This window comes from Hoplias malabaricus, chromosome X2, assembly GCF_029633855.1.
Source record: "Hoplias malabaricus isolate fHopMal1 chromosome X2, fHopMal1.hap1, whole genome shotgun sequence".
In the NCBI taxonomy this organism is placed as follows: domain Eukaryota; kingdom Metazoa; phylum Chordata; class Actinopteri; order Characiformes; family Erythrinidae; genus Hoplias; species Hoplias malabaricus.
In genome coordinates, this window is record NC_089819.1 from 47219538 (window position 1) to 47234715 (window position 15178).

Below are 15178 nucleotides of genomic sequence, written 5' to 3' on the forward strand. Positions count from 1 at the left end.
TAAAGAAAATGTCTTAAACAATTGGGTCTTTCCTTTATTTTAAGTGTAGAACGGTAGGAAGAGAGAGAGAGAGAGGGAGAGAGAGAGAGAGAGAGAGAGAGAGAGAGATCCATAGTGAACTGGACTGGACTCGTACCTCTGGTGGTCCGCACTGCCCTCCTCTGTCTTGTTTCCTCCTTACACCAGAAAAGCCAAGTTCCTCAGAATCCTAGCTATGTATCACCCCAAAAAACACCCAACAACTCCACCTCTTTCCATGACTGTGTTTGGGCAGAAAGCAGAAACACTTTGATTCATGGGGGACCTTCCGCGTCTGTGCTTTTTTGTTGTTAATAAAACGGCTTCTATTTCTGTGGATGAAGCTAATTCTGGTCAGGATGCTTTCTGCTAAATCATCGTCCGGTGGACAGCTGGTTATGGTTCCCTCCCGGCTGGAGGAATGCTCACTGCTGGTAAGGAGACATAAGGCTGTGTCCTCTTCCCTGTTCAGGGTGAAAAGTGGGGACCACCTTAACACAGCTGGCTCCTTTCCCAGTCTTTCCCAGGGCAAGCTAGGTGATCAGGACTAATGTGGCTAAGCCCAGACATACAAATGGTGCACTGTAGAATATAGTAAGATGCTAAGCTTTATCCTAAATAGTGCTGTCATGTTATATGGAGAGGCCTACACTGAGATCTGTTAGGATGTTTGGCATTATTACCCAATATATGGCTTCCTGTGGGACAGAGGTTATGAATCCATGTTGTGGATGTATAAATACATAGCCCATCCAGGTGTGCCTCCTTGGGACACAGAGATAGATCAGCTCTGACCCTTAAAAATAGTTGACACAAAGCAATGCACTTATTTGCTTCCTGTCTTGTAACACTGTAGTGTCAGTATTTTTAGTGTTGTATAATGTTGTTGTTGTCTTGTGAGGGCACAAATAAGATAAAAAATTTAAATGTGTTACAGGTGCTACAGTTATGAAAAAAAAAAAAGATTCATTATTTTGATAAAGATCTCATTGTCTACATCAATTATATTGATTATTTTTATTCTGTTATGTTCCCACTGTGTGTTCATGTACTGTCCCTTTAAAACCACACTACCAAACTACATGATTCTGCCCCTATCTGCCACATGGAAGCAAATGCCGGGGCTGAACAGGCGACTCGAGCAGCTAGTACCAAAGATAAACACAGCATCTGTGGTTTGGACGTGCTCTGTTTTGACTATAATTAAGACAACACTGAACAAAAAACAAAGTCAAATGTAAACGCTGAGAAAAAAGCACAATCACACACTAAACATTTACAGTTCTAAGAAAACAAGAGAGAAAAAAGCTCCCAGCAACATTAGAGAAAATATCCTATATTTAATACTGGAGCAGATTTACAGTGAACTATGAAGGTCAAAAATAGAAAAACTAAAGAATCATTCATTAATGGTAATCGTGGTAAAATGTACAGTTAATAGTGATATTGATTTGCGCACATATGGTCCAGCACTGCCTAATACCTAAAAATAATATATAATTACAATAAATACACAGTAAAAAGTTTTTTCTTTTTCCAAAAAGCAGACTTGTTGTGAGTGAATGTGGAGAACAAAGTTTGTTTCCAGATGTTTCCTTGATCATATAGATTTGTTTAATCAACATCCATCCATCCATCCATCCATTATCTGTAAGCGCTTATTCAATTTTAGGGTCGCGGGGGGTCCAGAGCCTACCTGGAATCATTGGGCGCAAGGCGGGAATACTCCCTGGAGGGGGCACCAGTCCTTCACAGGGCAACACACACACACACATTCACTCACACACTCACACCTACAGACACTTTTGAGTCGCCAATCCACCTACCAACGTGTGGTTTTAGACCTTGGGAGGAAACCGGAGCTCCCGGAGGAAACCCACGCGGACACAGGTAGACCACACCAAACTCCTCACAGACAGTCACCCGGAGTGGGAATAGAACTCACAACCTCCAGGTCCCTGGAGCTGTGTGACTGCGACACTAACCTGCTGCGCCACCGTGTCGCCAGAGAGACTTGCTTTTCCAAAAAAAAAAAAAAGTAATTTTAGAACTTGATTAATTTCTACCTTTCACAGTAACACCCAGTGAAGCTGAGGTTCTATGGTCAGTTTTGTTTTTCTTTTAAACATCTCCACCTACTTTCTGACCCATAGCATTAAGTTGTCCTCTCACGGTGGAAGAATGGAACAAAACAGCTTAGATCTGGAGTGATAACGGAGCTTGAATTCTCCTGTTTCTCTACAATCAGAGATTTAAGTGCTGTCTGCCATGTCATGCGCTGTTGTTAGGGGGTCCCATGTTTTGGGTAGGGTTTGTGAAGCTCTCTGGCCTTCACCTTTCTTAGATGAGTTCCTTATATCTAACTGCCTCCAGAAAAATGGACAACGTCCGCGTGCTGGGAGTTCTGTGTAGAAATGAAATGAAATGAAGTGTGGTCTGTGGTATATAGCCACAGTTAGTTCAGCATATAAGACCAAGACTCAATCTGACACCAGTACTGACTGCCATCTGCTATGGGAACTGAGACAAAGGGATGTGAGAAAGGCATGCACACACACACACACACACACACACACACACACACTGAGCGCTGATGAAAGGGCCTCACACCCCGCGAGGACAGCTCAGGCCGGCTGCAGTATGGAAGAAAGCTCAGGTAATTATGTGTGGGGAGCAGGGCGCTGTCCTCGAGGGGTCACTGAAGTGCACTCCAAACTCACCGCAGCTGCCAGCTTTTATTGTCCAATCTGGATGGCATCCTGTGCTCACCGTGACTGTTTTTTTTTGCGCCCAGAATCTTTCCGCCCATCCAACAGCAGGCTTTCGAATCAAAGGCAGTGAAGCTTTTTCGGAACAATGACGTCAAACATCGGCTTCAACCGCGATCCCCTGGATTTCAGAGTGAGGGAGAGAGAGAGAGGAAGAGAGAGAGAGAGAGGGAGAGAGAGAGAGAGAGAGAGAGAGAGAGAGAAAGAAATAGAGAGAGAGGGAGAGAGAGAAAGAGAGAGAGAGGGAGAGAGAGAGAGAGAGGAATAGAGAGAGAGGGAGAGAGAGAGAGAGAGAGAGAGAGAGAGAGAGAGAGGGAGAGAGAGAGAGAGGAATAGAGAGAGAGGGAGAAAGAGAGAGAGAGAAAGAGAGAGGGGGGAGCAGACATGTAAAATGAGATGTAATGGTCTGTACAGGGTTATATCGGCTAGGCTTCAGGTCTCTTTTCAACAGAGCTGTGAATGGAAGTTGAATACAACGCTGAATGAGTAATCTGAAGTTACGGCTTATTCACTGATGTCTGCAGGTGAAGGCCGAGGGTCAATACTGCATCACTCATAATTATTCTCTCTCTTTCCAGCTTTCTATTTCTGTCTTTTTCCATCTCTTTCTTTATCACAATTCTGCTCTGTCTCCTTCATTCTTCTTTTCTGCTCTATCTTTTTTTATGTTGTGTGTCTTATCAGCCTCTACCTTTATCTCACTCTCTTCACTATTTTCTTATTCTCTCTCTCTCTCTCTCTCTCTCTCTCTCTCTCTCTCTCTCTCTCTCTCTCTCTCAGTAAGCACACCAGGTTTTACACATGCAACAAGTTTGTCATATTTCATTCCTGCAGACTGTGAGCAGTAAACTATGTCCTAAAGCTCGCCACGGGGCAAAACAATGCAGTGAAACAGAGCTGAAAACACAAAGGCCGAGCCCTGCAGTGCCGCAGCTTCATCAGCGTCAGCTTCGTCTGCAGCTGCAATTTTACATCTGCTTCCAACACAGACACAGAGCATTTTACCAGAAAAAAATACAAGAAAAATTCCATGAAAGTAATTTTTTTTTACATTATTCTACAACATGCAGCTCATGAAGATCGCCTCCTGAAGAATCAAACTACAGGCTGTGCAGGCCCAAATGAGCCAGTTTATGCTCCATGGAGCTGGACCATATTTAAAATGTGTTTAATACAGAATAAACCCCTCTCCTTTCCTAGGTGGGTATAACATGACACAGGGTGAGGTTCCAGCGTCTGAAATGATTTCTCATTCATGTGGACACACTGAGTGATCAGGAGAAATGTACTATGCATGTCGTTTCATGATACGGATGTTTTTGTCCTGCTTGGATTGCCTTAGATATCATATTTTCACGGCTTGCATAATGAATGTGATGTTCCCTTTGATCTGCTTCATCTGTCGGAACATATCTGACCATTATTCGTCAAAAGGTTTCCACGTTACCTTCGAATAAGGCAGTGGGTAATTAGTTTAGCTTACACGCACAGTGATTCAGCGCTGAAATGAAGGAGTGCTGCTTCATGTGCCCATTAACGCAGCGCCTCTGTTAAGCATATGATTTTCTTTTCACCAGAACGAGGCTCTGAGATTTATCAAAGGGGCTTTTCAGCGGCGGCAGACTGAGTAAAAGCAGTGCAATTCGTCAAACTCCCCTGAGTGAGCAAAGCAACAGTGAGGCTGGAGGGGTTAGGGGTTGTGGGGGGGTGGGGGGAGTGGGTGGTGAAGAGGTGGGGTGGTGGGGGTGGAAGGGGTAGCTCAATATTTGGCTGGTGCGTCTGATCTGACTTCTTGAAACATAATAACTTTGCATGAATTATGACTCACTGTGTATCTTTTAGAATTACGAAAATCTGGATCTGCAGGATTTCTGGCAGTGATCAGGCTTGTCTCCAATGTTGTAAAATACTGTAAAATCCAGATATATTCCAGGAGATCTGGCTTGGTATTTGGCTGCGTAAATTATGACTCACTGTAAATCTTTCTGAATTCTGAAAATCTTTATCTGCCTTGTTTCCTATAGTTATGATGACTATATTTAGTTTTTCAAACATGAGTAAAGATAAACTACACAAGCCTAGTTTTGTTCATTTTAAGAATTACATTAACTTTTTTATTCAGTGAAACAGGTTAAAGCATGTGAAGTTTAATGTGGCTGTACATAGCTATATGGAGTTTTATAAAGACATTAACACCACACAATGTCTCCCCACCACAAACCAACACATACTCATGTGAAATAAGACAAATTCAGCAGTCCTCCTCTCTCTGAGATGTAATGTGTGCGTAAATGTTGCTGAGTTCCCAGCCGTCCTGCTGAGCTTATGAACTAATCAAAACTGAAACAAGGCTCTGGTCAATGCAGCCCCAGAAACACACACAAACGGAGCATGTTCCTGTCTTATTTCCTATTATTCGGCCACGGTTCATGCTGAAGTATCTACTGTTTTTTGGTTCCAGCTTGGAATTAATTTTTCTGGTTTGAGAACCAGTTTATGTTGATGGAAATGCACTGAACGGCTTCAAATTTAGTTCCTGAACTTGCATGTGAAATATGGCTGAACTAACAGGTGCCCCCTTTGTTCATCCTTAAACAAAATCAAAGTGCACACTTCAAGGAAGGCCTTAGGGCAAGAATTGGGAAAGGGGAAAACTGCAAATAGCAAAAGCCACATCTTTAGAATTTAGAAATTATGACCAGGCACATTTTTTTTGTTCCCAAAGTGAGGACATGTCGAAAGAAAAGAGGATGCAGTATGGTCGCCCTACCTGTGGTGATCATGCTGTTGTTTAATTATGTATCATATTTTAATCTCCAGATGAACAGTGTGTCATAGCTGTGTCTAAATTAAAGCCCTCTCTGTAAACAACATGCCCATCTTGACTACACATCTTGTCCAATATTTCTTCTGAAATCAAGACTAATATTAATTAGTTGACCCAACTGATCTGCAGCAATAACTTCTATTCTTCTGCTTTAGATGTTGGAACACTGCTGTGATTTGACTTGATTTGATTTGATTCTGCCACAAGACCATTAGTAAGGTCAGGTGCTCCAACTCCAACAAAGATATTAAATGATGCTCCAGCACGCCAGAGAAGAGAGTACCACTGCTACACAGCTCCTTCAGTCTGAGGCACTGGTGCTAGAGTATCCTATTCATTTCATGCACTTCCAGCATGTTTATAAAAGTCCACAGTGGGCGCACCTTAGATTAGCCAAATTCACTCAGTGTACACTTCGGACCAATATCTGAGTTAGTCCAGTTTGTATCTTCAATGGGCGTCCAGGGTGTGTTCCTTACTGGAACCAAACGTTGTTAGGTTGGCTCCAGACCCACCGCAACCTTGATCGGGATGAAACAGTGATAGAAAATGAATGAATGAATATGTATATTAATGAACTTGGTTTTCTAGTGGGTTTAATATTCATTCATTATCTGTAACCGCTTATCCAATTCAGGGTCGCAGTGGGTCCAGAGCCTACATGGAATCATTGGGCACAAGGCAGGAATACACCCTGGAGGGCGCGCCAGTCCTTCACAGGGCAACATAGACACACACACACTCACGGACACTTTTGAGTCGCCAATCCACCTACCAACGTGTGTTTTTGGACTGTGGGAGGAAACCGGAGCACCCGGAGGAAACCCACGCGGACACGGGGAGAACACACCAACTCCTCATAGGAGCAGGAATCGAACCCACAACCTCCAGGTCCCCTGGAGCTGTGTAACTGCAACACTACCTGCTGTGCCACCGTGCCGCCTCGGATTTAATATTGTATATACTAAATACAATACATGCTATATGGACTGAATCTACCTTTTGGAATGTGGCTGTGCATATAACTCTATTCATCAGAATTTTGGAAACATATATCTGCTGTATTTCCCACAGTGTGCAATATTGGAAAACCCTGGAATTTCCTGGTAGATTCCTGGTGAATTCCGGACAAGAAAAATGACTAGAAATGTGTGCGAGGCTTGGCAGACACTTTAGTAGGAAAGTGTGTAATAACGTTTCTGACTCAGCCAGACAGTCTGGTGCTGGGAGGGAAAGCCAGAGAGACTGGAAAAGACCCTCAGTGCCGCTGTTGGGGGCCACCGGGGCTCGGAACATTAAACAGCTCTGTGTACAGTGGCTGAGGGCGCTGGAGTGAAAGGCCTAATTAGTTTGAGGATCAGAGCCCAAGGCCAAGCTCTTTAACAACGGTGAGGCCTCAAACGTCATTTATCATTGCGTTGGCATTGTTCCAGGAAGACTTAATACATACAAACACATACACAAACACACACGCATACGCATATTCACACAAAAACATCTTCCCCCTCCTCTTTACTTCAAGGCCCATTACCCAATGACTGACAGAGTAAGTAGGGGAGAAAGGTGCTGAAAGCTCTCTGAGGCTGACAGTAGTTGATATGAGCTCCCACTGCTGTACACAGTAGACTGCACACAGTACAGCGTGCCCACAGGGCAGCTAACCAGCCTAAGTTAACTCCGCTCACACAGATGCAGTGTGTATGCTTTCTCTGACTTCTAGCACCACAAGTCTGGGCGATCGACATGCACAGACATATAAATACTTCCCCTCTTTCTGTATAGTAAACACTGTGTTGTGAATGTCAGGGCCTTTGAACAGCAGAGTATTGACAGTAAGTGTCTGATTCAAGATGCAACACTGATACTTAACATTGTAACGCTCAGTTGTAACAATCTGGCAACCACACATGAGCTTACGATCACCAAGCTCAATGCCAATCACAGACTAGAGGGTTATTTAGGGGTGTTTTTTTTACATGAAGCAATGGAATCATATTCTGTACTTTTGGATTAAGCTGGTGATGGTGTTTAAAACCAGGACTTGAAATCCGAAACCAGTATCACACAATTCAATTTCAATGAAAGGAACACTAGGTAAGATTTGGCATTTTTGCTCTTGGGCTCCCCCCACAGTTGCAGAGTGTAACTCACATTTACAGCAACGTCTTGAATTCAAGGGGGCTGATGTTGTGTCCTACCCTCTTCCGGGAGTTACATAGTGCAGTTTCTGCAGTGCCAAGCCCAGAGTAGCAACAACAGAGGCTCTAATCTCTGTTAATATAGTGGTCAGTGGAGATTCACAATGACTTTGAAGCTGTAATTTTAAGGTAAAAATATGACCTACATGACGGAGTGCTATAGCATAAGGTATTGGCACTGAAGATCCACCAGTGCTGATATCTCAAGTGTATCATTGCCATTATATCACAGTTATACAAATATTTTAAATTAGGTGCATGAACGTTCCTCCCTGTGTATGTACAATTGAAAGCAATGGGAGCAGCTTAAAGTAGCTGAATTCTGTAATTAGAAGGCTCTTTAGATATTTTGTAGGGGACACTGCGAGTGTATGCATGACTGTAATGAGTCTATAATCCTCTCTCACTGCCGTGTTATCCAAAGTCGGCCTGTAAACACTGTCTTGCTGCTGATCAGCTCCCCTCATTATTTCCATGAAATGTAGCATGACTTGTAAGGTTACTCACCGCATCCAAACGCTGAAACTGAATACATGAAAACAAATGTGTCGAACAACATTACCGAAGTGGAAAAAAAAAAAACAAAGAACACACTGCATAAAAAACACTGCATGCTGATGAGCTGTCAGCTCCAGTCCTTTCTCCACATTCAGCAGGGCCTTCTTCTTTAATTCTTCACATTACAGTAGAGGATAGCTTGAAACGTCACATGATAGATCAACAGAATCATTCTCTATCTTTAAAGCCCAGGTTATGGAAGTATTACATCATATCGTATTTCCAAGTGATTTTGGAGCATTTTTATTGGTTCATTAAACCTAACATTTTCATACAATGTAAAAATCATCAAAAACGGGGTTACATGTTTTGCTTTGCATAGCAACCATATGATTGGTCTTGGGCAGCGGGGTTGGGCTGCCATACAGCTCCAGGGGTTGTGGGTTCACTGTGAGGAGTTTGGTGTGTTCTCCCAGTGTCTGATTGGGTTTCCTCTGAAAGTAGGGTTTCCAACCCACAGTCCAAAAACAGGTTTGTAGATGTAAGATTTTCCACAGGTGTTAGTGTGTGTGACACCCTTTGATGGACTGGCACCCTATCCAGCCTTGGGCCAACAGTTCCAGGTAGGCTCTGGACCGACCGTGACCCTGAAATAGATGAAGTGGTTACAGAAACTGAGCGATTGGTGTTGTTTCCTATCACTGTACAGTTTTCCCTTGGTTCTCTCCTCACCTCAAAGGGAGGGGGGAAGGGAGGGGGGTGCTAAGACAAAAGTAAGGAATATTTCAACCAATAACATTGTAAAAATAAATATATACAATGACTGGAAGCCAACGGCAGTGAGGTGAAGAAGGTGAAAATGAGGTTCAGCACCGTACTGGTGCAATTTACAATGACATACTGTAGTGCATGGGCTTATGTTGGACTGGTCTAATCATTTTTTTAATATTCTCTTTTATAAGGTTACATATTCCCCATGAGCGTGTTAGGCCCTGATTAAACACCATTCAGCATCATTTCAGGCTGATTACTTCTGATTGACTGAGTAGTGCTGATTGTCTCTGAGCGCTTAGTGGCGGTCCTTTTAGACCACTGTTTCATTCTCTCTCTCTCTCTCTCTCTCTCTCTCTCTCTCTCTCTCTCTCTCTCTCTCTCTCTCTCTCTCTCTCGCTACAGCTCTGACAGCTAATAAAACTCAGCGACAGCCAGAATGAGGTGATGCAGATAAATTACAAGCCGCATTCTCACTCATCAAGTCAAGTCCAATAGCAGCGTATCAGCAGGGCGCCTCCCCATTATCTGACCAGCGACCATCCACTGTCCCTCTGATCAGGTGTGAGGCCAAAAGAGGGAGGAGAAGGAGGGAGAGGGCGGGGCTGTTAGAAGTGACTGACAGCTGCTCCAAAGCTGTGTTTGGGGAAGCTGAACTCACTCCTGAGGCCAGGCGCTGGCAGTTATTGCTGGCTGCACAAGTGATTTAATATCTGCGGCATAAGAAATATGCCCTGTCAATCAGCCCATGCCAGACCAAGCCAAATTAGGTTGCGGTTTAGTGGCGGACAAAACTGTCGTCAGCTTCCATTTCCATATTCACTGTGTCTTCTCTTTTTCTGAGTTACTTTGCTTCATTGGTTTACCCCTACCATAAGGCACTGATGATGGTACCGTCATAAACATCGGTATTTTGCTCAGTAATATCTGCCCCAGGGTTGGTCCATATTGGATAGAGTGAAATATATCAATGTAGTTGTGTAATAGCATTGTGTAGTAGCAATATCTGAACTGCAGGCAGGCCAGTCAAGCACATGTACTCTGCATCCACCAAGACACACTGGTGTAGGACTTCCCAGGATTCCATCTCATCTTGATGGCAGCATAGGTTTCTCTAAATCCCAGTATACACCTCAGCATCAATGGGAACTTCACATATATGCACATATACATGGATCAACTTTCAGACCCTCAGAGATTAGATGTACAGGGTGGGCCATTTATATGGATACACCTTAATAATGGTTGGTGATATTAACTTCCTGTTTGTGGCACAGTGGTATATGGGAGGGGGGAAAATTCTTAAGATGGGTGGTGACCGTGGCGGCCATTTTGAAGTCAGCCATTTTGGATCCAACTTTTGTTTTTTCAATGGGAAGAGGGTAATGTGACACATCAAACTTATTGGGAATTTCACAAGAAAAACAATGGCGTGCTTGATTTTAACGAGTTTACAAGTTTCTGACCACTTATAAAATGTGTTCACAGTGCTGTCCATTGTGTTGAATTGTCAATGCAACCCTCTTCTCCCACTCTTCACACACTGATAGCAACACCGCAGGAGAAATGCTAGCACAGGCTTCCAGTATCCGTAGTTTCCGGTGCTGCACCTGTGGTTATGTGGTTATATGTAGTTATATTTATCACAGCAGCAAGTTTCACATGCGATGACATATGAGGGCTTGAAGATCAGGCACAGTCAAGAATGGCTTCACAGACTGAAATTGCCCCAAACTCCCTACATTTTTCACAAGATTCAAATCCAGGTTCCAGGCCGGAATGGTGTAATGGCCGGCTGGTATGACATACCTGGCTGGTCAGGTGCATTAGCAGTTTCAGTTATAGTGTTATACCCACTGGCCATTTAAAGAATCTGCCCAAAGTCCAGATTTGAAGATCTGTGCTATGTATTGTTCACTCTCATTTCCCACGTCCCAACATTTTTGAGTGTATTGTGGCCAGTGTACATTTGTCTGTATTTACAGTATATTATTTTTTTTTAAGGTTTAAGAGAATTAATAAATCACAGATCATTTAACTTTATTCTTTTTTACTGTATTTTACAAAATGTATTTGTAACAACATGAAACAATTTAAAAACCTATATATAGTCAGTATTTTTAAGTCAAACATCTGTGGATGTGCTACTCTGCATCCTGTACAACCCCACAACACTGTTCAGCATTATTTTTCATAACAAAATGTATAGTAAATTATTTGACGATGAAATTGAGCCAAATGGATAATTCATATCTGGGGTAGAGGTTTTAAAAATACGAACAGCATCATCCCAGTCCACTCTCAGTGCTCAGGAATGCATGCTGGTGCATTAAAAGCTCCATCAGCTGCTTGTCAATGGTGGGTTTTTATAAAGCCGCAGGAGGCCGAGGCTCCTCTCCAAGCTTCTGAGGCCAAAGTGTTCTTCGGAGCGACTCAAGAGGGGTGGCTTTGGTCTTGCTGCCATGGTTACAGGTTCCACAAGGAAGAGGTAGGAAGAAGACAGAATGTGTGACGTGTTCATCTTTCAAGCCATAAATGAGGTCTGTCGAGCATTCGTTATCTACGAGATACCAGGGAACGATGACTGGACCCTTCAGTTCTATTATAACCACGTTTATTTGATGTAGAACATAGACAAACAAAAGCTTTCTCATGTGAAATCAGCTGTGTGGTATGGGTAAGTCAATGCTGAAAGCTATTATGCGAGGGAGGAATTTAAATATTTAAATATTACAGTGCACATTAAAGAATCGGCAGTTCTCAGTTTTCTCATGTTAGCGTCAAAGTAATCTGATGACTGTTGATTTGCATGTAATTCAGGTTGTAAAAATATCCTGATGGCACGTTTAAAACCTCAAAGATCTGTGGCGCACATAATCCGTGTCTGGTTCAATGCAGATCCTGATCTTATCGTAATCCATTTAGCTACGCTTTGGCTCTTTCCATTCACTGTGCCCCTATCTACTATGGATCCGTCTCCTAATTGTCTTGTAAAGGTTTTCTTATCTCTAAGAACCACAATTACTGCATGATATCTCTGTCTCATGCACTTTCTCTCTGAACACACTCACACACACACACACACACACACACACACACACACACACACACACACACACACACACACACACTACTTGCATTACCATAACCAAAAATGTAAAACATCTTCACCTTAAAATGAAGTATATATATTAGGAACAAGACCAGTCCCCATGATGTAAGTGTGTTAACAGATTTTTGTCCTCACAATGTTACACACTGAAAACTGTTACCCACACACACCTGCACATATGTATTATTTGTGCCAGACAAGCAACATGCATAATTTTCTCTTGGCGTGATCTTTAACTTCCAATTTGAGAGGATCAATATTCCTCCAAGTGGCTTAATCTTATCTGGTTAATGCCCTAATAAGGCTAACGTGGGTTAAGTTTCTTAGGCGATAAAGGTCTAATTTGTTGATTGTAGGGGCCAAAGAGGGGTGAAGGCCAATATCCACAATTTCACCCAATATTTATTGATCCTGCGGGTAGTCTGTTCTTTTAAAGAGCCCATAGCATCAAAAGTAACATCTTCCTCACTATTTTCTGAAATTAGTTTGACATATACAACGCTTTTTCACCATATTGTACCTAACCTACTCAAGACAGCTCTACTCTGATTTTTGCTTTTCCATTAGGTACCTAGTACCTGGAACCAGATATTTTTAGTGCCTGCTCACTCATAGGTAGATTTTAATGTGGAGCTGTGGTAATGGAAAACAACCAGGCACCAGGTCCCAAAAAGTGAGTAAAGTTGAGCAGAGTTGAGTGGCAATAGTGTCTAACCACTGCTAACGTATTGTCCATATACGGAAGCAGAGCTACAAAACAAAACCATACAAAAATGTTGTGATGTCACAAAAATACTTACAAACATACGTCATACTTACAAACATTACAAACATGCACAGCACTTTGACTCCGCCCACTCCCAGCGAAGCCTGAACTGCTTTTTGAAGCAGGCACGATTCAGGGCAGCTAATCAGATCAGAGACATTTTGATACAATTGGACATGAGAAGTGCCACGGTGGTGCAGCAGGGAGTGTCGCAGTCACACAGCTTCAGGGGCCTGGAGGTTGTGGGTTCTATTCCCGCTCTGGGTGACTGTCTGTGAGGAGTTGGTGTGTTCTCCCTGTGTCCGCGTGGGTTTCCTCCGGGTGCTCCGGTTTCTTCCCACAGTCCAAAACACACGTTGGTAGGTGGATTGGCCACTCAAAAGTGTCCGTAGTGTCCATGAATGTGTGTCTGTGTTGCCCTGTGAAGGACTGGCGCCCCCTCCAGGGTGTATTCCTGCCTTGCGCCCAATGATTCCAGGTAGGCTCTGGACCCACCGCGACCCTGAACTGGATAAGCGCTTACAGATAATGAATGAATGGACATGAGAAGTTAAAGTGGTCATGAAGAAATAAGCTGTAGTGCAGTGATGAAATAATTTACTGTACAGCCAAAACAAAACAAACTAAACTTTAAAGTTGAGAAGAAGAACATAAACACAGAGACACAAGGAAAAACACCTTCACAAGCCTGAGCTACACACAGAGGCAAAGGGCTTTGAACTGTTAGTCTTTACTGCCAACTAGTGGTAAACTGTGGTATTGCAGCTTGCTGGCTCCAGCCTGGGGCAAAACCCTGTGTGTGTGTGTGTGTGTGTGTGTGTTAAACAGCATGTGTGTTACTGCATAGGTGCTGCTGAAGTGCCATAACATCAGGAGTAACATCTGTTTCCTCCTCATAAAGCAATTCACACCTGACCACATTGCACCCAAATTGTTGGACTTAAAGCCAAGCACTGGGAACACATATGTACACACACACACACACACACACACACACACCGACCCAGTGCCAGCATATCCCCATCCTCCCAGCCATGCTAGCAAACTGGTTACCACTCAGAGAGAATTGAAACTGCCACTCGTCGCAATTTACGCAGCCATTCGTCACAGAGCAGCCCGGAGCGTGAAGACTAATGTGTACTGAATAATTACTCGCCCAATAGATGACACTATTAATATGGTCCTTTTTAGCAGGGAGATATCTGCTTCCATAATTAAATGGCTTGCAACAGTGAGCACAGACAGCTCGTGACAGCAGCTTGGCAGGGCTCATGGCTTGTTTTTTAAACTGTTGTTTGTTTTGTGTGTGTCTGTGTGTGTGTGTGTGTGAGAGAGAGAGAGAGAGAGAGAGAGAGAGAGAGAGAGAGAGAGAGAGAGAGAGAGAGAGAGAGAGAGAGAGAGAGAGAGAGAGAGAGAGTGAGAGAGAGAGAGAGAGAGTGGGGTATGCAGATAAAGGTCAAAGATGATCAGTAATGCATACAGTACTTATATTTCTGTGAATGTAAATCTGATCCATTTCCCATCCCTTGCAGCCACACTCCAAACCTACATGTGTTTATAGACACTTTTTGTAGTTAGTAGATACAGCAGATACAGATACGCTGCACACAGAGCTGACACAGATACTCTGGAGCAACTGCACCTGAGCTGAATGTCCCCATGCTCAACATCAAGTGAAGGCTAGAGGGTTATAAAGCATTGGACAGTGGCGCTGATCTCTGGAGTGATTGACCACCATCAGTACATTTGGGATGAGTTTGAGTGGCCTCTGTGTTCCACAACTAAACATCCAACATCAGTACATGACCTTCTCTGAAGAGTAGTAGCTTTTATGGCAGCAAATGTGGTGGCAAAGTCTTTTAAGTCCCTCTAGTCTCCAAAGAAGTGTTTGCTGATGAATGAACAGAATCATTTGGATGCTGGGGTACCAGACATTTTTGTGTGAAATGACAACTCCAGGAAATATCCATAATGCTCTGGACATTTTTCTGAGTTCATATAAGAAAATAGCTCATGAGAGAATAATTGTCCTAAGCCTCTGGGTGGGTAGGATGGTCTCCGACCTTATCCTCTCTCTCTAAGATAAGTGTCTTAGCCAGCATTGGCATCTGTTAGCGGATCTGTGCAGTTAGTGTTCTCCTCCAAGCGTGCTGAAATGCAGAAGTTGTCTTGGAGGAAGCATGTGCTGCCCTCACCCTCCAAGTTTGGTGGTGTGTGATT